General features: G+C 59.5%; 1 pseudogene; it reads right to left on the bottom strand.

Annotated features, from left to right (window-relative positions):
- Nucleotides 1-159: 159 nt before the first annotated feature.
- On the bottom strand, nt 160-21,122 carry LOC123358666 (annotated as a pseudogene).
- Nucleotides 21,123-23,301: the final 2,179 nt, after the last annotated feature.

Below are 23,301 nucleotides of genomic sequence, written 5' to 3'. Positions count from 1 at the left end.
CCATCAAACCCCATACCTGAACGTTCACTTTCCCATCAGTTAACCAGTGCAACCTCCCTCAATCTGTATATAAAATCACCACCCCACACCCCCCCCCCCCAATGTAACAGGGCATGTTGATACAAAGCCCACCAGTTATATAGACCGACCACCCCTTACCTGTATGGTTGACGCTGATGCTCGCAGTGCCATAGCTGCGGCTGGGGCCGTAGGCGGACACCTCGTTCCTGGCCTCCACGGTGAAGGTGTAGTTAACATGTGGCTCCAGGTCGCTGATGGTACAGAGAACGTCCTGGTCAGCCCCTGGGGATGGTCCGAGTAGCGGATGCTGTTGTCACAGGGCCGACACTCCCCCAAGTCCGGCCAGCACTGCTCACACGTGATGCTGTAGGTGATGTCCTTACGGCCCCCCGTGTCACGGGGCGGGGACCAGCGCAGCTGCACCTTGGCGCCCAAGCCGATGGCCATGACGTTGTGGGGGGCAGAAGGGGGACCTGGATGGGATGGGGGGAAGGTCGTGGGCCATGGTGCCAAGGGCATTTCCTTTTGGGGGCACATGGCTCCCAGAGCAGAGAGGAGCTGGAGCTCCTGGAACTGGAGGAGGGGGAGCCAACCGACATGCCCCATCCCCAGCCCTGGGGAACAGCAGCCAGGTCCATCCCCCGTGGCTGCCCCGCCAATATATTCGCTGTTTGAATGACGTCACTACAGGAAGTGCCGCCCTCAAAGGCGTGGGACATGAGAGGCGGGACTTCCTGTCATTTGGGGTGTTCCCCTGGTGGGCGATGAGACTGAGTTCATCCCAGCTCTCCGGGGGTGGCGCTCACTGGGCTGCCTCATAGCCAGCCTGCCGATCCACAGCCTCATACGGATGGGCGGGAGGAACTTTATGTGGGCTACCGGAGAGAGTTGAGGGACGGGCGGTCTGGCTCTTAGAGGTGGAGACTGGGAGGCAGGACTCCTGGGGTCTAGTCCCAGCTCTGCCACTGGCTCACTGTGTGACAATGGGCAAGTCACTCGACCGCTCTGTGCCTCGGTTTCCCCACTTATAAAACACGGGGGAGCCCTTACCTACCTCCCACGCTGAAAGCACTAATACTCACAAAGCGCTCTGAGCTCCTCAGGGGTCACTACTATTCTAGATGAGCAGAGGGTTACTATTACAGGTCAGGAAAATGGAGCAGGCTCTGACCTGTCCCGGGGGCAGCTGGGGTGGGAACGTGGGTGAGAACAGCGGAGGTTTGTCACCACAGCAGGGTCTCATACTTACGGGTGCAGGGGAAAGACACTGGATCCTCTGCCGCCCGGAAATAGCCTTCCTCACATGGGCACGAGGTGGAACCTTCGGGAGAGGAGAGCGTGTGGGGGGGACACTTGGAGCAGGCATCACCGGAGACGTCCGGCTTGAAGAACCCAGCAGGGCAGGCTGCAAGGGGAGAGCAGGGCACAGGTTAGGCAATAGGGGCACTCATTGGGGTAACACCCATTCACGGCCCTGAACGTGCAGCAGCCAACGCATCCTGCTCCCGCAGAGCCTCCCCGGAGCCCAGCCCGACCCCCTGCGACCCAGGAGATGCAAAGTGATGGAGGAAACACAGGAGGGACTGCGAGAGGAGATGGTGACCAGTGGGTCTGCAGATGCCGGGGATAGCTCCTCAGACAGCCTAACAACCAGGACGCTGGGAGGTGGCGTTGCAGTCAGGGGACGGAAGCAGCATGGGGGCACTACCATGGGTGTGCACAGCCTCCAATGCTGGCCCCCCAAGGCATGTTGATGGGGTTGCATGTTTCCAGGAGGGGGCGGGGTTGGGGGCTTCCTTTCTAAAAGTTACTGACAGGACCAGCTGGGGTGCGGGGACAGGGCTGGACTTTCCAAGGCCTGGGGTAGGTTTAGCTTTCGGTGTTAACCTCCCCCGTCCAGACACAGATCTCCCCTTCGCTGCAGAGATCGGGGCAGCTCTGCAGCCTCAACTCCTGCGCCCCTCAGTCCCGGCTCAGGCTCCCACAAGGCAGATGGGGGAGGTTCCCCCTCCGAGCCTGCCCAGCTTCCCGTCCAGTATTATTAATGGGACAGGCCGACAGACACATGCACGTTGCACATTTCCAATCCAAGACCAGTACATTCCTCCCCTAAATCTGGCACGTCAAACTTCCCTCCTCCAGGCTTGCAGCCAACCCCGGCACGGGGGACTGCTCAGGGCGCCCACCTGAATGACCAGCCACTGACTGACGTGAGGACTCCCGCTCTCCCGAGAGCTCAGCTCGCTCCCTCTGCAGCCCCCAGCGTAGGAACGGATCCCAGATACATGCAAGGAGAGGACAGGGCTTAGGCCGTCAGCTCTGCGGGACGGGGCGGTATGTTCACCTTTGTACAGCATCTAGTGTGATGGGCCCCCACTGTCTGCTTGGGGTCTTGACCGCAATGCCAACCAATCGCAGTCACGCTACAGAGAACAAGCCTATGGCTCAGTCTGTCTGAACGCCCCTTCAGAGTCCTTCTTTCAAAGAAACCCCCCTCCCACCAGTGGTGGGGGTTTTTCCGCAGCAACAGGGATGAGAAAACTGCGTAAATGCAGGCGCACGTGGCTGACAAACCACAGAAATTGGCCAGGGGGAATCAGGGGCGGATACGGAGCCTCACATTAATTTTCACTCGGTTTTGGGAGGTAACACAGACCTCGTCCACACACTGATTTTATCCTGCTTTAACCCTGCCAGTTAGAGGGGCGACTTTTTACCAATATGGTTAGACCAGTACAACCCCCAGTGTGCACACAGCTGTCCCAGCACAGAGGTGCCTTTTCCCCTTCCCTACAGCTATACCAGTCTACGGCACCTTTCTACCATCACGGCCACGCACACAAGGGGGTGGTACCACTGGAGCAAGACCAATTTCACCGGATACAGTTAAAGAGCCACAAGAACTGTGTAGACAAGGCCTTATCTCAAGGTGATGGGGCCCCATTGGACAACAAAGAGCTACCCCTCCCCCACTCCCATGGTTGGGTTGGGATTGTTTGCAGACTCAGTTAGTTTCTTTTCTTTGGTATCTTTAAACAAAGAGAGTAGCAGGGGTGGGGGGAGCCTGACTCATTCCCCATCTGATCTGGGTTTTCCACAGGAACCCAGTTTCCGCCACCTCATCCCGCCCTAGGGTTGCTTCCTCCAGTGTTCTGAAGAGGAAGCGGTTTCGGAAGCCACACGGCAGCTGACTTTTCAGGAAGGCCCTTTCCTCCGCTCTGCCCGGGGCAGTGATGCTGGGCACTGATTCCCCCTCTCAATTGTCGTGTTTCTTTAATACAAACACAAAGGTCTCGACCAAATGCTCAGGCGGCCCTGGCCCCAGCACCCATCCGCAGGCAGCTAAGCAAGCCAGGGGCCTGCGAGCCAGCCCAGCGGTGCCGAGCCCGCGTGGTGGAGGGTTATAGGGACGGGGTGTTGTAGAGGTTCACAAGCCCCTTCCCCACAGCAGCTAAGTACCCCTCCAGCCCTAATGTTAGGAAAGTTTCCCCTCCCTACTGCCTCTTTTCCTGGGCTGTTAAAGAAAAAAACAACACTTCTCCCAAAGCGAGGCTGCCCCTATTTCATGGGTGGTCTCCGCTTGCCCTGCTTGGTGGCTTTGGCTGCACCTTGAAACAATAGAGCAGTAAACCTGTCAGGATTTCACTGGTGCCCAGAGGCCGGCTTCCTCCCCCAGAGCAGGGGAGGAGTGGGAGGGGGCAGGAGGGACCCTGGGCCTCTCTGGAGCAATTAGACTTATAGGAATTAACTTCCAACTATTAGACACCGATGCTTAAATAGACAGACAGACAGATGGGATGTATGGAGGATAGATAGATAGATAGAGTGTATGGGGACAGATTACAGACAGACAGACACACCGATAGATGCAGAATGCAGGGTCTGACTTACTCCTCTCTGTGTTCCCTGGACGGAAGGAGGGGGTGAAGCTTTCACGGAGGAGGGGTGGGGACTCTGGCAGCAGGAGGAGAGGCTAAGAATATCTGTGTTTATTCCTGGAGATAAACTCCTTTGTTTCCTGCTCCCTGGGCTCCCTTTCACAGAGGCCAGCAGGCTCCAGCGCTGCTCCCGGAGGTCAGAGAACCTCTCTGCACAAAGGGCAAATTCCATTCTCCATCCCCGCCCCCCATCTTTGGCAGGAAGCGCCTCCATCCGACCAGGGAGAGATCACAGGGGCAGCTCACAGGCACGTGGCAAGTGGCCAGGGGAGCAAGGTGCTCACTGGCCTGCCCGGAGGGCGAGGAAGCCAGTCAGGTTGGGAGCCACTGCCAGGATGTGCGGCCCTGCCAGTGGCACGGACTGCGGTCCCTCCCTCCCTGCCCCCAGGGCACGCCGCAGGCACTCAGCTCCTACGGGCACGGGGGCAGAGTCAGACAGACAGTGACGGGCGCAAAGCACACAGACAGTCCTCACGCTCGCCACGCAGTGCCAGGAACGACCCCCCATTTTAAGTCCAGCTTCCACGGACGACCTCCAGGAACTGAGGTTCCTTGAGGGTTCATGGTCCCACAGCAGCTGGGGCCCGTCCTACCCAACCTTTGGGGCAGCCCCCATCATAACACTGTGTCCTTCCTCAGGGCCCAAGGCCCCAGGCTACTGCTGTGAGCTGGTTGGGGGGTGGAGGGGGGATTTGTGTGGAACTGTTACTCCTGGTCACCCACGCTCTGCCCATCTGAAGGCCTCCTGGGCTCCCAGGCACAGCGCTAGTGAACCCGCTGCCATCGTTCCTACCGGGGTGCGTGTGGCCCATAGAGACTACAGGTCCCAGCGTGCAGTGCTCCACCCACCCCCAAACAAAGGGGCAGCCCCGCTTCTATCGTGCAGCGCTCCACCGTGACACCAGCGGAGCTGCACCGGTGGGCAGCCATCCTGCACTGCACGCTGGGGCCTGGAGTCCCTGCGGGCTGCGCCACTGGGCTCAAGTGAAGGGGCAGCCGCGCTCTGGGTGCTGGATTTCCGTGAGCCGCATCTGGGCCTCGCGCTCAGGACTCCCTCCGCCCCAGGCGGCAGGGGACCCCCAAAAGGCCAAGGACACCCACTGCAGGGCCTGTCAATGAAGCCCGTCCGACTCACCGCCAGAGACAGCGGGAAGAGCAGGGCCTGCCTGGGACAAAGGGAGGCGTCAGCCCGCACGGGTCACAGTCCCAAAGGGCCGTCTGACTTAATGAGGGAGACCATCAGCAGGCGGGGTCCCTGTCCCCCCCCCCCGGCCCATACACACACACACTCCTGCAGACACAATGCCTCCATTCAGCCAGCATAGAGAGCTAGTGTCTGCACTGGGGAGGGGGTGCAAACCCTCAGCAAGTCTTGTTTTCCCAGGACGATGGGGGGTGGCGGATGGGCTGGGGGGAGGGAGGGAAGGCAGGGAAAACACAAGGAAGGCGTGAGAGGAAGACGGATGGAGTGTGGCTGACAAACAAGAACGTGGGGGAGGGGGAAGCAGGCACCATGCTGCCCAGAGATGAGGGGAGACATCTGTCAATGCCAAAGGGGCGGGGGCTCGAGCAGGTGGCACCGGCGAGCCAGGCCGGCCGGCACGGGACATGCCCTGGGGAATGCTAGTGCAACTACACTCTGCACACGTGCTTTGGTGCCCGGGCACTCTCCGCTGGGCCTCGCTGTGCAGCTGGCACCTGGCTACCAGGGCACCGGGGCAAGCAGACTCGGGGGGGGGGGGGGCTTGGGCATTGCCAGGGGGAGCACCGCAGAGCCCTGCCCTAAAGCTTCTCTCAGTGGGCCCGGAACGGGAAGGGGGCACTATGCAGATCCCTTTGCACAGCTGATGAAGTAAGAATGAGGAGGAGTGGAAGGGAGCAGAGCCCCACCTGATGTCAGCATGGGGTGGTTTGGGTCATGGCTGAGGACAGCTCCCCCGGGGGTCTGGCCCACCCCACCCCACCCGGGAGCTGCCGCTTGCTCCCCTCATGCACCAGCTGGAGGCAGAGGGGACTGAAGGGCAGCAAGGATGCTGTCACCATGGCGACCCGCTGGCCTGGAGGGAAGGGGGTACAGGGTCTGCAGTTCTGGGGTGACCTCCGCAGCAGCAGGGAGGGGCCGGAGAGCCCTCTACGGGCCGGGGAGAGGGAGAGGAGTCTCCATGAACACCCCTCTCCCTTTGGTTGTTGGCTTGGGATGGGGGGACAGAGCGTCTCCGGTGCTGGAAGGCTCCTTATCTGGCTCTCCCCGGAGCACCCGTGGGCGAGGGCTGGAGATCCGGCACTGAGCGGCCGCTTTATGCAACCCCCTGGATTATCTCCCGTCACATTCCTGACCCCAACAAAATGGAGGGGGCCCCTCCCCCTCCCTGTCCAGCCCCCAACCCTTTATCTCCCGTTTGTTTCACTCCCTTCCTCTCCGCCCCCGGGGAAGGCTGAGCTCTGCAGGGAGTGGGGGCTGGCCGCAGATGATGCCCCCCTCATGGCATGTTCTGTGTGCGGGTTGTGAAGGCCCCTCTGCTCACAGCGCCCCCCAGGTAAACTTGGGGGGGTGTACCCCAGCTTGCTGCTTTCCCATCACCCCTTACCTGGGCTCGCAGGTCCAAGGCTGGCTGGGGGGGCGCCCAGGGCCATCGCTAGGATCCCAGGGTAATACTGGGGCCCAGCACCCTCCCCTCCCACTGACAGCAGCCATGGCTGGCTCAGCACTGGGCAGGGTCTGAGTTGGCACAAAGCTCCCTTTAACTTCGGGGATCTACGACCCAGGCCCTGCCAGGTGGCCAGCGCAGGGCCTGACCCGCCGTGCCCTGCTCCAGGGCAGAGTCCCCACAACTCAGGGGCGGCTGCCCAGCCTGTGACATGGTTGGACTGGGCTTGTGACAACCCTGGACTAAGCCAGGCATGGCCCAGGCAGGGGTGGGACAAGCTTCCCCACACAGCTCTGCCATTCCACATCTGGGCTCCCTGCCAGCGCCCCTCAATCCCGACCCGCAGCCCCAGCTATCCCCGGACTGGGCTCCCCTCCGAGCCCTGCCAGCCCCCCTCAATCCCGACCCGCAGCTCTCAGCTATCCCAGCACTGGGCTCCCCACACAGCCCTGCCAGCCCCCCTCAATCACACTGAACCCCCCACTGCTATTGTAGCCCCAGGATTCTCCTGTGTACAAACCCTCTGTTCCCGACTCGGGGTACACAGCTGAAAGAGCCGAATCTCCAGAGAGACGCCAGCCCCAGCACCCCAAGGCCTTGATCCCAGCCCATCTGCTCCCAGCAGCCGGGGAACCCGGCCAGGAGACAGTGCACCTGGGATGGGAGCTGATGCCCCTTGCAGATCCCGTGCCAGAAGCTGGGGAAAGGCACGTCCCAATTTATGGCTGCTCAGGCACAGTAAAGACAATACCAACCCGCGCCCCCGCCCGACCCCTGCTCCAACAGCCCTGGGCCCGTCCCTGAGCACATCTTCCCCTCCAAGAGTGGGGCTGAGACCAACAAACTCGAGTCACTTGTGACCCAAGGCAGCTGCCAGTACAGGTGTCGGGGGGAGGCTGATGCATTGACCGGTCAAGCTCCCCCTCTGCACAAGGGAAGCCGGGGAGGAAATGGAGCCCCAGGAACCTGCGGTTTGAGGTCAGGAGGCTCCTCCAGCTGCAGAGCTGGCTCAGGCTGTACGAAGAGGGGAGGGCCTTTAGCAGCCCCCCGGGCTCAGCAATTTGGGGTGGAAGGGGGAAGCTCCCTTCCTCCACATCCCTGCTCCCCCTGCCTGGCCAGGGGGCTCTTGGGCCACGCGGGGGCTCAGCACCACTCTCACCCAGCTGGGCTGGAGGGAGCCGGGCGGCCACAGCAAGGGGAGAGGGCGTAGGCCCTGCACGGCCCATGAGCCCCACCAGCCGGGGGGTTGAGCTGCAGGTGCTGGAGTGAGGGCCCTGGCAGCCCAAGGGGAGGGGAATGGCTGGATCAAAGCAGCTCTCAGTCGTGACATAACCACGAGCGCTCCAGCAGGCCACCCCACACGCACAACACCTGGCCGGGGGATCCCACCGCACCAGCCGCTGACGCGCGAGAGCTCCGCGCGAGGGCAGGGCTCACCCATGGCACTGTAGCCCCCTTCCTGTGGGGCCGGCGAGGCCCTGATCCAGGAGGGGGGGGGCAATCCAGAGCCCAGATGCAGCTCAGGCCCCCGCAGACACCAGGGCGGAGGAGGGCTCCGTGCTGCTCTCCTCTCTCCCACCTGGTGGAAAATATTTCTCAGGTCCGAGGCAAGGAGCTGACAGCAGCTGGGCAGCTGAGGACTGAACGGGCCATGGGGTCTCTCCTAGGGGGATCCCTCCGGGGGCAGGGGCATGCCAGACTGCTGCCCGTGCTGGGCTTGTCGTGGGGGGGACAGACACCCAGGGCCATCAAGCCAGCACTGCACTGGGCGTGTCCCTGGCGGACGCGCTGGGCTAGGAAGAACAGCACCTGGCAGGACATGGCCTGGGTGTTCAGCCCCTTCCTCCACCCCGACCCCACTGTCCCAGGACTCCTGGCTGCTTTGTTAGCAGCTAAAATCAAACCCTTCCCTGCTCCTTGACTGGGGAACCCCCGACTCCCCTGAGCTGTCGAGGGTTGACAGCAGGTATGTGTGTGTGTGGGGGGGGGGGGTCGATTCCACCCTGCCAAACTCTGAGTTTTCCCCAGCCCCCGGCACCACTTTCCGCATTGCCGGGGTTTATCCCGCCGGCCCCTCTCCCACTGCATTCCTCACCACTCATGTCATGAGGGAGCTGCCAGGCCTGCACAGGCATCTGCTCCCTGGTCGGACCCCATGCCCCCTCCCCCACCGCTCCCAACACTGATGCCTATTGTTCAGGAGGGTTTTATCAGGGAGGCTCAGATCTCTGCTCTCCGGTTCGCTGGTGCCCTCCCCGAGCAGGGAAACAGCCTCGAGACCCGGCCCAGCAGGGCGCCCCCAAGGGGGAGTGGGGCAGAGAAGAGAATGAATGGAAATAGATGCATTTGCCCAGGGCTGGGAGAGCAGGGTGGGGTGCGGGGCAGGGTTCAGAGTCATCAGCAGAGCTGTGTGGGGAGCCCAGGCCTGAGATACCACGTGGCCACAGGTCAGGGTGGAGTTGGATTGTCAGCGCTGTGGGTGCCCAGGCCCAGGGCTGGGTCAGGCCTGAGAGGCATCACTAGATCTGGGGCAGATAGGGGGGCGCTCAGGGCTGGACTTGCCAGGTTGTGAAGCCCAGGGTTGGGAATAGTAAGCGGGGGTGTGCAGGGCGGGATTGAGGGGCACTGGCAGAGCTGAATGTGGGAGCCCACGGCTGGGAACAGAAGAGGATGCTACGGATCAGGACTGAGGGCCGCTGGCAGGGCTGTGCACGGGGCAGCTTAGAGCAGGAGCGGAGGGTGCTGGAGGCCAGGCCTGGCAGGGGGTGAGCGTCTATACACAGGGCACGAGGCTCCAAGGCCCTGCGATACCACAGCAGCCTCGTACACACGAGATCTCCCCGCCCCCACAGTACCCAGCAGCCTCGTACACACGAGATCTCCCCGCCCCCACAGTACCCAGCAGAATCGTACACACGAGATCTCCCCGCCCGCCACGCGCACCCTCGTCCGGCCGCCTGTACCTTTGCAGCTCTCCTCCACCTTCTCGTATCCCGCCCGGCACAGGCACTGCCCGATGGGCACCAGCCATTCCCCGTCCGAGTTGCAATGCATGCTGGGCTCCTCGCTGGCCACTGCGTCCTCCACGCACGTGCCCCTGACCTTGGCCAGCGCCTGCGAGTCGGCGCCGGCGATGGTCTCGGGGAACAGCGCCATGTTCTGCAGCACGCCGGGGCACTTCTTGTAGTAGATGCGGACGGAGAGCAGGGCCACGCAGGCCCCGATGTCCTGGAAGGCCAGGTAGAAGCCCTTGCGGCTCAGTGGCCCCACCGTGCGCACCTCCACGTTGAGCTTGACGTTGCGGGAGGCGAAGTCTTCGCGCATGGTGATCTCGTCGGGCGCGATGGTGTCGATCTTCGTGAACTGGCGCTTCTGGAAGTTGGTGCCGTAGTCCACGTCCGACTCGGCGTAGTACAGGTTGAAGGTCTCCTTGCAGGAGCTGGCCCCGCCCGGGAAGCTGTTGCAGTCCCGCACCGTGAACTTCAGCTCGATGAAGATGCGCTCGGCCTCGCTGCGGTAGATCCAGTTGGTCCGCAGCCAGTTGTCCTGGTCGCCTTCCATCACGTTGCAGACCGAGTAGATGTAGATGAGGGATTCGTTCATGACGTTCTGGAGGAGATCCCACTGCCCGGGGGAGACAAGTGGTTAAAGGAGAGCAAAATGGGCTGCCGGGGCTGGAGCCTAGGCACTGCCAGCCCGGCTCCCCTCTCGGATGGTCAGAAGGTGCAAGAAACCCTGCAGGGCCCCTGGTTACGTTTCTTCCTGACCCCCTCAGCTGGAGGTTGGCTCACGCCCTGAAGCAGGGAGCTGGGAACTGCCGAACACAGCAGCTACCTCGGCTCCGCCCTGCAACCGAAGGCAGCCACGGGCGGTTTGATCCCAATACCACTCAGCGTGCTCGCCCCACACCCGCTGCCTGTAGCCTGGCCTCCTCCAGACACGCTGCCATTGTCCAGGGATGGATATTGACCCTCGACCCTCCAGTGCACTCGTCAGGTCAAGAGACCAACCTCGGTTTTACAGATGGAGAAACTGAGGCATGTGGCGGTTCAGGCCCAACATTATTCAGGGCCTCTGATTCTGGGTGCCCAGCACAAGCCTGCGAAGGGCAAACACAGAGCTCGGCCCAAGCTGCCCACTCCCAGCTACAGCCAGGGCTGTCGACCAGTTCTCAGCCCAGCCACAGCGGGGCCCTGCTTCCAAATTATTCCACATGCGGGAAATTAAATTAAATCTCAACCCATTCCTGGGAAGCCTGGCCAGCCAAGGACACTCTGACCCACAGCGCTCCTCGACATCAATGGACAGGGCCTCCCGGGGAGAGGGGGGCAAGTGGGGCAATTTGCCCCAGGCCCCGCAGGGCCCCCGCGAGCCCTGGCCTGGCGGTGGTCTGGGTCTTTGGCGGCAGGGGGGTCCTTCAGTTGCTCCGGGTCTTTGGCAGCATTTCGGCGGCAGGGGGCCCTTCACTGCTGCCAAAAATGCGGAGCGACCGAAGGCCCCACCCCCGCCGCAGGAGACCCGGACCGTCGCCGGGTGAGTACAAGCGCCGCAGCAACCCCGCATTGCCCCAGGCTCCCTGAATCCTCTGGGCAGCCCTGTCAGTGGGTATCTTTCCACAGGGAGCCAGAGCGGGCTGCCAGCATGGCTGGGGCGGAGGCTGGATCTGGGAGAGCCAGGCAGGACTGGGACTGCAGCTGGAGCCAGCCAGGGTCCACCTGGCCCTTGGAAATGGCAAACCCAGGGGATTAACTTGTCAGCACAGTCCTGCCAGCCGAGGGCAGAACACACCGGCCAATTAACCTCCTGACATGGCCCACGGGAGGGCAGGAGATAGGAAACCCGCCAGGAGAGACCAAAACAAACAGCCGCTCGGGTCGGGGCGGGGGGAGGGAGTGGAAGGGGCAGCCAGCCTGGGGGTCTCCGCACTGCTGCAAACAAGGGACATCTGATCCCTCACGGCAGCCCCCCGGCCTCCTCGCCCCCCGCCTGCCCCATGCGACTCCCCCAGGGGCTGCAATGTTTCCCGGCAGCCTGGCAGGGCCGGAGAAGAGATTCCCCCACGACCGAATGTTCAGAGTGTGTTGAGAGCTCCAGCCGCCCTCCGGCCAGCCCCAAAGCACCGACCTGCTATGCTGGCCCCCTTGTGCTGCTCACTCCTGCAGCCCCACTGCAGACCTGCCCCTGCTATTCCACCCTGGGGCCTCCCCACAGAGCTCTGCTGATGTCCTGTGTCCTCCGCCTCCCAACCCACGTGGAAGCGGATTCTCCTCTCGCTAACCCCAGGGTGAATCAGGAGCGGATCTATGGAGTGAGCCTCCCCCCGATAGCTCCCACCTAGCGCTCGGGATTCAGACTTACCCCCTTCCCATAGGGATGGGTCAGCCAGCCGAGCTCCCCGTGGGCCTTGGCAAAATCCAGCAGGACGACTGAAAGGGAGAGCAAACGAACACAGTTAGACTGGGGAGGGGGAAATATACAACACGGCGGCAGGCACCTCATCCCGCCGACAGACAACCAGGTGCCTGACGCATGCACCAAGCCCAGCCGCAGGGGCAAAACCCCCCCCAGATCAGAACCCTCTGCTCTCGCACACTGGCATAGCACTTTGCACGGGTGCGAGCGAGGGTGCAAGGCCGGGGGCTGGTTTCGTTCACGCCTATTTAACGCCAACACCTGCTGTGCAGCGGGGAGAAAACCCCTCTTTGTTAAAGATCCAGCAGCCACGCCCCCTCGAAGCTCCGGCTCTGCCCCGCTGTGTGGCCAAAGAGCCCCCCTGCCGAGACTGGGTGTCAAAGGCCCCGGCGGGCCCCATGCTGCACAGGGGCAGCAGCTTTTCTTTTAAACAAACCTCTTGCCCCTCCTGTGGGCACCACAAGGGACGGCTCAGCCCTTGCCCCGACGAGCACTCGGCTCCCTGCTCTGGCTAGGCCGAGGGGCCGATGGTGGCCGTTCCCCAGAGCAGGGCTTATGAAATCCGGGTGGCCCTGCAGTTCAGCATAGAGCCGGAGCAGGACAGCTCTGCCCAGGAGTAACCTCTCAACGCAGGCACTCGCTTCCTATGGCCTTGGTCTCTACCCCCCCACCCCTTCCCCTTTGTGCCGGGTCCCCAAAGCCGCAGGGGCTGCAGCAGCATCATACCCCCGGTGCTGGGCAGTCACCATCGGGGTGGGGACACCAGCGCCCTTATCGCACGCTTATCTCCAGGCTGCTTTTTATTTGCCCTCATTCCCCGTATTTGAGCAGCTGACTAATGAGCTAGAGGCTTTATATTTAGGAACAGGGCGGCAGCCGGAGAGGAAAGGGCAGAGGATCCAAAGGTGCAGGAGGGAGGTTCCGGCAAAGATCAGGCCGGCCCAGCTCCGTTCATGGCTAAGAGGAAGCCAGGTCGGGTCAGACAATAGGGCCAAATCATCCCTGGCGTAACCCCAGTGAAGTCAATGGCGTTATGCCAGAGATGAATCTGCGCTAGCTGGGATAAGGATTATGCGGTTATCAGCCCTCATGCTTCAGGGCACCAGCTCAGCAGTGGTCAGGCAGGAATTTCCTCCCCCTATCACTGCAGTAGCAGGTCTGATGCCTTTCTCGGAAGCATGCGGCTTCAGAGACAGGATACCAGGCAGGATGCCCCTTTGCTCTGCTAACTCCTGTGCTGGCAGCATCCGATTCAGCCCTTCCTGCTGCACCCCCCCCCCCGACTTGTTGGTCCTTCACCCCAAACAGGCATGATCCCTGTCACCTCCAGGGTTTTCCTCTTTAGCGCTCCCATTCTCCAGAGTTTTTTCCACTGTGTGAGAAGGAGCCGTGGCGCTGGGGGAACGAAATCTCTTCCAGACGCCAGTTTGGATCCAGCGGCTGCTCACAGCTGCCAAGGCTGCAAACCGTTCATTACCATTTCGCTGCAGCTTGCAAACCAACCCTTCTGCCTCCAAGGGGGCTTGGAACGGGGTGGGGAGGCTGGGGGTGGGGGGGTGTCTGTCTCCATTCTCTGGGTCTCAGCACATGGGCTGGACTAGGATTGCTGAAGGAAGCCTCACGCCATTCTTTCTGCTCTCGCTTATTCCCTGACTTGCAGCGCTGTAACCCCATTGCCTTCCTGCTTTACATCGCTGGGACTGAGAGCAGAATCAGTCCCAGGAGCTAGGCCTTGCTTGGTGATATCTGTGCCTGGAAGAGGGCTGGTGTGGGGAGCGGGTAACCCTCATTTTCCTAGCTCTGGCTCCCAAAAACCATTGCTGTAACCATAAGACCCTCCTGTCTTCACACACCAGACTGCCAACCTGTGTAACTCACCGCTGCAGGATTTCTAAGCATTTCCACAGCCTCATCACTCCAAGTATCTCCTAATTCATTACCAACAGATTTACCCCCATAACCCTCTGAGTGGGATTAGGGGGGTGTGATTAGCCTCATTCTAAAGTGGGGAAACTGAGGCTCAGAAGGAGTAAGCGACTTGCCTAAGATCACCCAGGGAGCCTGTGGAAAAGCTGGGGCCAGAAGCCAGCCCTCCTGAGTCTCAGCCCAGGGCTTTCACCACAAGGCCATCTTTCCTCATCGAGGCAAACATTGCGGTTGGGAGTCTTTGAGAGGATGAGTCTATTTTGCAACCACAAGCGAAAACTGGAGCCGTGCAAAGCGAAGGTAATGACAACAAGGCAGACCATGGCACAAGGGTCAGGAAAGAAACACACCCCTAGTCCCACCAGTCAGAGCCTTGTACCATTGCATAGGCACATAACACACAGGGACCCTCCGGCACTGGCCACCGTTGGCCTTGACTGGCCAGTGATCGGATCTGCTATGGCAAGCCCCTGTCCTCAGCCAGCCAAACCCTCATAAGACATGCTCAGACATGCCGGGGCCGGAGCCTCCTGTCCCCATCAGCACAGGGGCGGAGGCTGGGACCTGCCAAGGGATCAGATGGGTTTGAAAAGAGGAAGGAAAGAAGGAAAGAAAAACAAATAACCCCGAGCCGCATGACAGAGGCAGTGAAATCAAAGGGCAAGCGGCCCAGGCCTGAGCGGAAGCAATTACCCAGCCCATCAGGGCCCTGCCAAGCCCCGGTGAATCAGCCAGCCAGGAATGTGTTAGCGTCAGGGATCTCTGAGCCAGTGGTGGAGGGCATCGGCCAGGCCGGAGGCACACGGACCCTATGGGCTCCTGGCTCGGGCTGTTACGGAGCCCAGGGTTCAGGCTGGGGAAGGGGCCTGACTCTCCGCCCTCGGATCTGTGCGAGCCAGGGGCGGCCTGGATGGAGTCGGGGGGAGGAACACCGAGGGGCCCCGGGCTGCGTGGGACGGGCTGCAGTCCCCAGGCTCACCCCGCTCTGTTCTAACTCATTGCTCGGGCGCGGGGTGGGGAAATCTCTTCATGGTGATTCTCCCTGGGCAGCAGAGCTGGCTCCACACCCTCCCTCCCTCCCTCTAAAAACCAGCACTGGCCAGATCCCCCTGCTCCAGCCCGCCAGCTTCCCTAAAAGAACCCCCCCGCCACCCCCCGCCAGCCCCACCAGGTGGGCATGAGAAACAGCAGGGCCTCTGCTTCTCCCAAAGGACCTGCAGTTCCTGCTGCACGGGGGTGCTCCCTGCCGCCACACCTCGGGGAAGGGCTACGGGGCCCGGCTGAGCTGACTCGGGCTGTACAATTGCCATGTAGACGCCCAGGCTCGAGGGTCTCTGAGGCCAGGCACCAGGCCGAGCCAGAGCGTCTACACTGCAGTTTTAGAGCCCTGCAGCCTGAGGCAGCTGACCCGGGCGGCGAGACTGGTGGCTGCATTTTCTCAGCGCTGACCGGATGGTGCCTGGGTGGGGCTGCGCTGCAGGAGGACCACGCCCTGCACCCCAGAGGGTCCCTAAGCCCCATTGCACACACCCCCCCACATGACCCAGTTGGGCCCCGCTCTTCCGATGAGCCCCTGCATTTCGACTCCCACCCAGGGCAGTTGCCAAAAGTGGCTCCAGACCCCGTTTTGCCTTATCCCCAGCCGAGCGCCCCTCTGCGCTGCCTGTGGTGGGGCAGCTAAGGGCGGGTTCCTGGATCGGGGCAAGTACAGGGTGGATCCGTGGGGCAGACTGGCTCTGGGAAGCAGGCTGGGCAGCGAAGCCCCTTTGGTTCTGTGGATCCATCTTTTACTACCTGCCTTTGGGCCCAGACCAGTTCTAGGGCTGGAAATGCCTTTAATCCGGGGGGGGGGGGGGGCGGGGGAATGAACCCCTGGCTAAGAAGAGCCCCAGCAGGGAGCTTGGGGGTGGGGTTCAGGCCCATCCGGGTAACTTGGGGCAGCCTAGCTCCTCAGGCTCCCCCCCCCCCATCTCTTTGATCCAGGTGCCAGCATCCCCTCTCTGTGCAGGGATAAAGGACATGGGAGACCAGTGCTGCGGGCCCAATCCGAACACACGAGGTCTCTTCCCAGTTCTCCTGCACCCCCAAGCCCCCTCCTCCCCTGTGGCAGTGAGGCAAAGCACAGCCGAGATCTTGCACAGCGGCAGTGAGCCGAGTTTGAGAGTTCTCAGCCCGAGCATCAGTCCCACCCCACTGCATACTGGCTTGCAGCAGGGGCAAGCCCCTGGCCCACGCAGGGAGAGGGCGCTCCCTCCTGCTCCATGCGCAGGTTGCACCTGGCAAGTCACAGCAGGTTTTGAAAGACCAGCCAAGGAGTTAAAGCCACGCTGATGACTGGTCTTATACAGGGGCTTTCTCCGAGCTCCCATGCGCCTGGGACGGGGCGGGTCTCGTGAGCTACGCCCCTGAGCCGGGCGGCTGTTGGGAGGAGAATTTAGCAGCCCAGGCACAGGAGGGCCCGTGATAAACGCAAAGAAGATTCATCCTTGAGGCTGCCAGCTACAGACAGACACTGGGGTTCCCCCTAACCCCCACACTAATTAACCCAGCCCGTGACGCCTAATGGCACCACCCAGCGTCTCCCGACGTCCCAATCTGCACTCCTGGAAGGGGCTGGCTATCGCTTAACCCAACAAGGTTCCTACCACCCTCCCCTTGCAGCACATGGAGGCGACCCATCCTAGCCTCCTGTTTCCCAGCCCGACCCACTCAGCATTGCTACATCGCGTGCTGGGACCTGCGCCTCCACCAGCCGCGCCTCCATATTAAAGACGAGGGTGGCTGCAATCCGCAGGCAAACCAGGTGTGGTGCACAGGCTCCTGGCAAGTCACCAGCAAGGCCCTCGGCAGGAACCCCCAGCCCGGAGCTCAGAAACCGGGCTGTGCAGGGAGTCGACACCTCACCAGGGATCTCACCCAGGCCCTTCATTTCCTCTCTCGTGGCTACAGGCCGACTGCCAGCGGCGACCTGTCTCTGCCATTGCCCAGCTAATGCAACGGGCTTATTTATACGCAAAGGTGGGCTCAGCTGGTTTCCATCCCCATCATTCCAGGGCGCCTGTGGTGCTGCTTTCTCTGCTTTCTTCACCCATGTATCTCCCCTGCCCCCTGCCCTCCGGCACTTTGCAAAGATTCATCTGAATCTCCCAGAATTATCACCCCGGTTGCAGCTGACAGGGCAGCTGCAGGGCTGATCGCTCCCCCACGCCTCCACTGGGGAAACTGAGGCACAGAGCGAGGCAGTGACGCTGCACAGTGAATCTGTGGCAGAGCCTGGAACCCGGATCTCTTGACTCACACAGCCGCAGCCTTTGCAAGCGCCAGTTTCAAGCCCAGTTTAAATCCCATTTGACTTTGGGGGCATTGAGGCCCTGATTCCCTTCGAGGATCTGCGCTTAGTGCTTTCCAGGACTTCAGCATGTGCTTAAGGGCTGTGCCGGATCGGGGCCTCAGTGAGCAAAGCTCCCGCGTCTGCCATGAGTGTGTAACTTTAACTATCTCCCCCTCCAACCTATTCGGAAGGCGATGTGAATAATACAAATATCTCAGAGCCTGGTCACCAAGCAGCCCCAGCTCCGAGGTTTTATTTAACTGTTTGACACAAGGACGGGGGGAACCCCAATCACAGTCTGTCTGTCTCTCTGCTTGTGCTGTCATGCAGGCAAAGCTTTCCCAGGCTGGAACAGATTCCCCCCCCCCTTGTCCCCACCCCATTTTAATCCTTTTCTCTCTTCCCTTTTCAGTGCCGTGTTTAATCTGTTTGAACTGGCTGCTACAAACATTAAATCAACAAAGGAAAAATCTTATTTGAGAAGTGAAGCGATTTGCTCATGGCCACAAAGGCCGATAAAATGGGACCCACCCCTGCATGCGTTGCCCCACCGAGAACACCTGAGACCTGTCTACACTATGGCTTCTATCTTTGGTGGAGAATTACCTAGCCTATTCTAGCCCAAGCAGGGCGTCCTCGAGAGAGGGAGCCGGTTGTCAGAGCAGGGATTAGATCTCCAGTTTTGTAGATCCGCATTCAGACCCTCAGAGCATCTTAACTGTAATAACAGGGCTCTGGACTAACGGCAAAGATCTCCGCTGGCCCCTCAGCTGTGGACTAGCTGTGGACTAGCATGTTTTGCGCTCCCTACATATCCAGGTTTCTTCCCTAATGCAGAATCGTTACTCTTCGGGGTAACAGAATAGTAATGTCAAGATCGGTCATGCAGCTCGGAAGGGAGAATTTCACCCTTGAATATACTTCGAAGGTTATAGCCCGAGGACTGATGTAAAGCACGTTTTTTTAAAGCAGCTGATTTTGCTGGTCTATTGCAGCATAAAAAGCATAAAAATAGACCTGGGGAGTTCACCAAGTAACGAGCCCTCTTCTCATTCCACAGCAACGTTAATTGGAAACTGCAATTTGGCAAGCGATTAGTCCACATTAGACACCAATTACTTTTGGCACTTGGAAAACAACAAAGGCAAACGTTAATCTGAAAAACTGCCACAACCTTCCAGCGGCTCCTTCTCGAGGGAGCTAATCAAGCTGCCCGGGGAAGCTGTGGTAGCGATGCCTGGTTTTATGGATGGTCTAATAGCCAAGCGTGGCTGCTAGTTGCGGGCGGCCAACCTGAGAGGCAGCAATATCAAATCTCGGGCACCCACAAAACGCGCTCCTGTGCTGAGCACTTAAAAATCTAAGCGCCCCAAATTAGCAGCTGCTGTTAAATTGGTGGGGTTTTTTGGGGGGGGAGGGGGTGCCTTAAATCACTATTTACGCAATAGATTCTTATGCTTCTTTCTGAGCAATTACAGCCCATCTGCCCAAGTGTGCGTATTATTCCAAATTCCTCCATGCCTAAGCCACATTCGGCTTGGTTTTTTAAAAGAAATCCATCGGACCAAAACCATCCTGGTGTCTTGTGCCAGCACCTAGAGTTTGGATGGCTTTACAATACTTTTTTTTTTTTAAAGATACACACACACAATATTTCAGAGTTAGATCTAATGGCTTTTCTAATGGCTTCTTTGAATGAAAGACAGGTCCAGACAAACATCCTCCGTCCCAACATTCAGCTCTAGGTGGGAATTTTGCAAATAGCCCCGGAGCTCTATAAGGGAGAGGACTCAGACGCCAGGTCGGCACAGCCCCATGCTTTGGGAAAGTTCTGAGCTGAATCTGGAGCCCATCAAAATTTGGGAGCCATCCCGGGGGCCTCCAAGCAGCATGCCTGAGTTGCTCTCTGGACCTAAGCCACAGCTCGAAGCCAGTGGGAGTCTGACCACTGCGCAGATCAGTTACTGACCCCTGCGAGCTTGTCTGCACACTGGTTTTTTGGTAGCAATCTGAGGACTATATCAGTTTAGAAACAGATCTTGTTAAAGCTGTATATGGATGCACAGTCATACCAGCATAAAGGTGCGTCTGCTCAGTCAGGACACAGAAAGAAGACAACCCTCAGAAGCACCCTTGTCCTGGTCATTGTAATCACTCACCACGAAGGGGTGAGTGAAGGATGGGGAAAGTTTATTTGATTTTTAAACAACTCTTAATATTGTCCTAACTATTCCAGGCAGGAATTCTGCTTCAACCTGCTTTGATTTTTCTCCTAGGGCAGCAATCCCCAGGAGTTTAGGTGAAATCCTAGAACGCTGGGAATGTTTCAGACATGGGCCCGAACCCAAAAGCCTAGATCCAAACCCTGGAAAAGCTTTGAGTCGGACCTCAGCCCCGCCTGGCTGGAAGCATGACATGGTAAAAGTACGGTTTGGAATTTGGGACCAATTTTCCTCTGCCCCACCCTCCCCCCCCCCCCCCCCCCCGCAATTGAATTTAACAATTCTGTCTTCGGAATGCTAAAGGCCAGAGTCAATCTGGAGCAGCTTTACCAGAAATCAGCAGCGGTAAATTCAGATTTATTCTGGTGCCACTGAAAGCAGAATCCGGCCCCCTCTCGGATATCTCAGGGGTGTGGCTCGGGGGGTTTCTAAGTCAGGAGAAAGACCACTCCTGCAATTTACATTTTCACAAAAGCAGCATTCAGGCAACACCTCAATAATGTCTCTCAATTAACAATGGGCAGAACCGCATGTAAAGAAAGAAGGAATCTCCTGGACAAAATGAGGAAAACACCCCCCCCACACACACACACACACACGCCCTTTAATGTTTCACACCATGCAACCAACATCTCCCCAGTGAGTCACCCCCTCCCCTCCTACCTGGCCCTGCCATGGGCCTGTGGGGCCCTGTCCCAGTCGGGGCGAGCCAGGCGGTTGTGTAACCGGGGTGTCACTACTCGCACTTCCAGGCAAGCGTGACATCGCCCTGAATCAGCCACCCTGGGCCGACGTGGGGCAATAGCGACTTCTCCCGGGGGCCAGGCGGCTTCCAAAGCCTTGGAGCAGGCAGAAGGGGCCCCTCGCCTTCCCCCGGGTATTTGAAGCCGGGGGAAATCTATTCACCCGGGACGATTTTCTCCCACCTACCCCCGGCAGCAGGTTCCTCCAGTGAACAAACCCCCCACGCGTGACGCTTCCCCGACCCCGCTGGCCGAAATGTGCCTCCTCGGTAATCGCCGCTCGTAGCCAATCGGCCAAGGTCCGCGCCGGGTCCGAGTGCGCCTCTCGATCCGGAGTCACACCCAACCCCAGCAAATCCCACGCGCCGCTAACCCAACCTGTCTGTGAGCCAGCGAGGTGCCGGCGGGACTTTGCCCTGCAAATCTTCTCCGCGGCGCGTTGTTCTTTCGGGCCCCTCTGGATTCCGCTCCGGCCAAGCCAGCTCCCGCCCCCCACTCACCCCGGGGGCGCAGCCCCCTCTCCTCGGTTCTCAGCCCCTCTCCCCCCCCACGCGCACGTGTCGCGGGCCCCACGCGAGGAGATCGGCAGCGGAGCCGCCCGAAGTAAAGGCAGGGAAAGACCCTCACTCCTCCCCGCTCCCAGAAAGGGGCGCCGCGTTCCCAGGGGCCGCCCGGAGCGGGGGACCCCGCACGTCAATTGCATCTGGCAGAGCCAGGCTTGACCCCCCGGGCAAAGCCTGGTTTTTACCTTCTTTGGCCCGGGAGCTGAGCAGGGCGCCGGGGAGCAGCAGGAGGGCGAAGTAAAGGGGCGCCTGGGCCCAGCCGCTTTCCATGGTTCTGGCCCGGGGCCCCCCGGAGAGGTTGAAACGATCCGAGTCTCTCCGGCGGCGGCTCCCGCTGGTGCCTTATCTGCGCCCTCCTGCCATGAACAACTTACTGGGAGTTTGTGGGAAACTTCAGTCCTGTTCATTCATGCCCCGAGCTGACGTCACCCAGGCCACGCCCTGAGGAATGCCTTAAAGAGACAGCGCACCAGCGTGCGCGGCAAAGCTGCCCCAGCACGTGTGACCCAGGCGCTTTGATCTTTAATCATCTCTCATCCCGGTGCCATCCGGTTCACCCCATGGGGGGGGATCCTCCTACCGGGCAGCAAAGCTTCACGCAGGGGCATATGGTAAATCCTTGGGAACAGAGCAAGATGAGAAACGCTGCCCGTCCCGCCTCCTGCTTAGGGACAAGGACACATTTGGGTGTTAAAGTCGAATGTATTTAAGAGATCTCGCACCCATTTGCAGCTGGACTCCTGGTACACACACAGAAATATCCTCCCTGTCCTCCCACTAGCGCCGGACCCTCCCCCACCCCACACCACACACACATACACACACACAGTTTAGTTCAAAGGAGACAAATAATTAGCAGGAAATGTCCTTCTAATATCCTAATCCTTCAGCAAACGTTCCACACTCCCTCGAAGTAATTCACACTGATACACTGAGATACTGACTTTCTTTTCACCTGCTCAGAAATTTTTATTTTTTAATGTCCTCAGCAGGGTAAGGTTAGTTTTTTTTTAATGCCTGCGGTAGAACTTGCACTAAAGCCTGGATTTCCAAAACTGCCCACTCCGGTACTGAGAGTCAGAGCCCAATCTGTAGACGCGCTCAGCATGCTGGGGGCAGAGCGGTTTTTAAAATCCAGCTCCCGTTCTGGGTGCAGAGCACTCGAAACGCTGGCCCCAAGCGCTTTAGAGAGATCACTCCACGTGCCGCTCTCTGAACGCCATGTGTCATGCGAGCCCTCCAAAGCATCCTGAAAATTCCACTGAAATTCCGTTTGACCCGGTCATCGGCGTCTCACCCCAGTAAACCGGGAGGAGTCACTCCACGGCAGGCAGTGAAGCAAAGCTGGAGTAAAGCCAGAGGGCGAGCAGGCCCTGACTTCTCTGGGGAGGCTGATTTTTGTGTGATTGATTCTGCGCTTGATGCCAGTGGTTCCACAGACACTGGTGTGACTCCACTGACATGATGGCTGAGGAATCATAGAATATCAGGGTTGGAAGGGACCTCAGGAGGTATCTAGTCCAGCCCCCTGCTCAAAGCAGGGCCAATCCCCAAACAGATTTTTGCCCCAGATCCTTAAATAGACCCCTCAAGGATTGAACTCACAACCCTGGGTTTAGCAGGCCTATGCTCAAACCACTGAGCTACTCAAGACATGTCACATAGGGCCTGCCGGGGCTCCCTCTTTGGCTGGCTTCACACAAGGTGCTGGCTGCAGCGGAGTTAGTCCTGTTGTCAGCTTTAAGCCTGGAATTAGTTGTGCAAAGATCCAGGGGGCTGTTCACATGCTTGGCCATGTTCTCGAGCACTGGGACCTGCGGGTGAAGTGAGATCAGACTCTGTTCCCTCACACTAGGACCTATCCTATCAACACCCGGTACTGCAGGATCATTCCCTACTACTGTATGGATTTGGGATTTTCTATCGAGCCAATGTAGCCCCCCGGTCCTGCACTCTGACCAGCTGAGAACAGCCCCCCAGGGGCCCCTTCTGAACAGCTTTTACAAAGGGAAGATTATAGGGAAGCCTTATAAAAATAATCGAAGGTGGTATTTATGCTGCCACCATAAACCCTAATGAAGAAGGAGCTCTCCCATAAAGTCCAAGGAAGGGCCCGAGGTGCTGAATGCCATTCCGAGCCGACAAAGCGCTCGTAAAACTCCAGCCTTAACCTCCTGTTTAGTGTATTGGGAAGTGTAATGTGATGGCAACACCTTTCCGGGAGGCGTGAATTATGATAACGTCCCATGATCCCTTATCACGGGCTAGCCAAGCCTTCGAGTGCCTGCCTTGAGCTCCCGGCTGCTTCAGGGACCGTCACCCCAGTGGGGTTTATTCAAGTGGAAAACATATTATGGCTGGGCCTGATCCTGCCAGCTTGGTTCCTGCAGGGAAGGCCCTGAACCCACCGCTTGCTGCCTTCCTACTGACCTCCCAAGAGGCTGAGTGTGGCAGCCTGCATGCAACAAGCACCAGGATTGGGGCCCATCTGGCTTCC

This window comes from Mauremys mutica, unplaced genomic scaffold (assembly GCF_020497125.1).
Source record: "Mauremys mutica isolate MM-2020 ecotype Southern unplaced genomic scaffold, ASM2049712v1 Super-Scaffold_100093, whole genome shotgun sequence".
In the NCBI taxonomy this organism is placed as follows: Eukaryota; Metazoa; Chordata; order Testudines; family Geoemydidae; genus Mauremys; species Mauremys mutica.
This window is presented reverse-complemented; position numbering and strand designations above follow the sequence as displayed.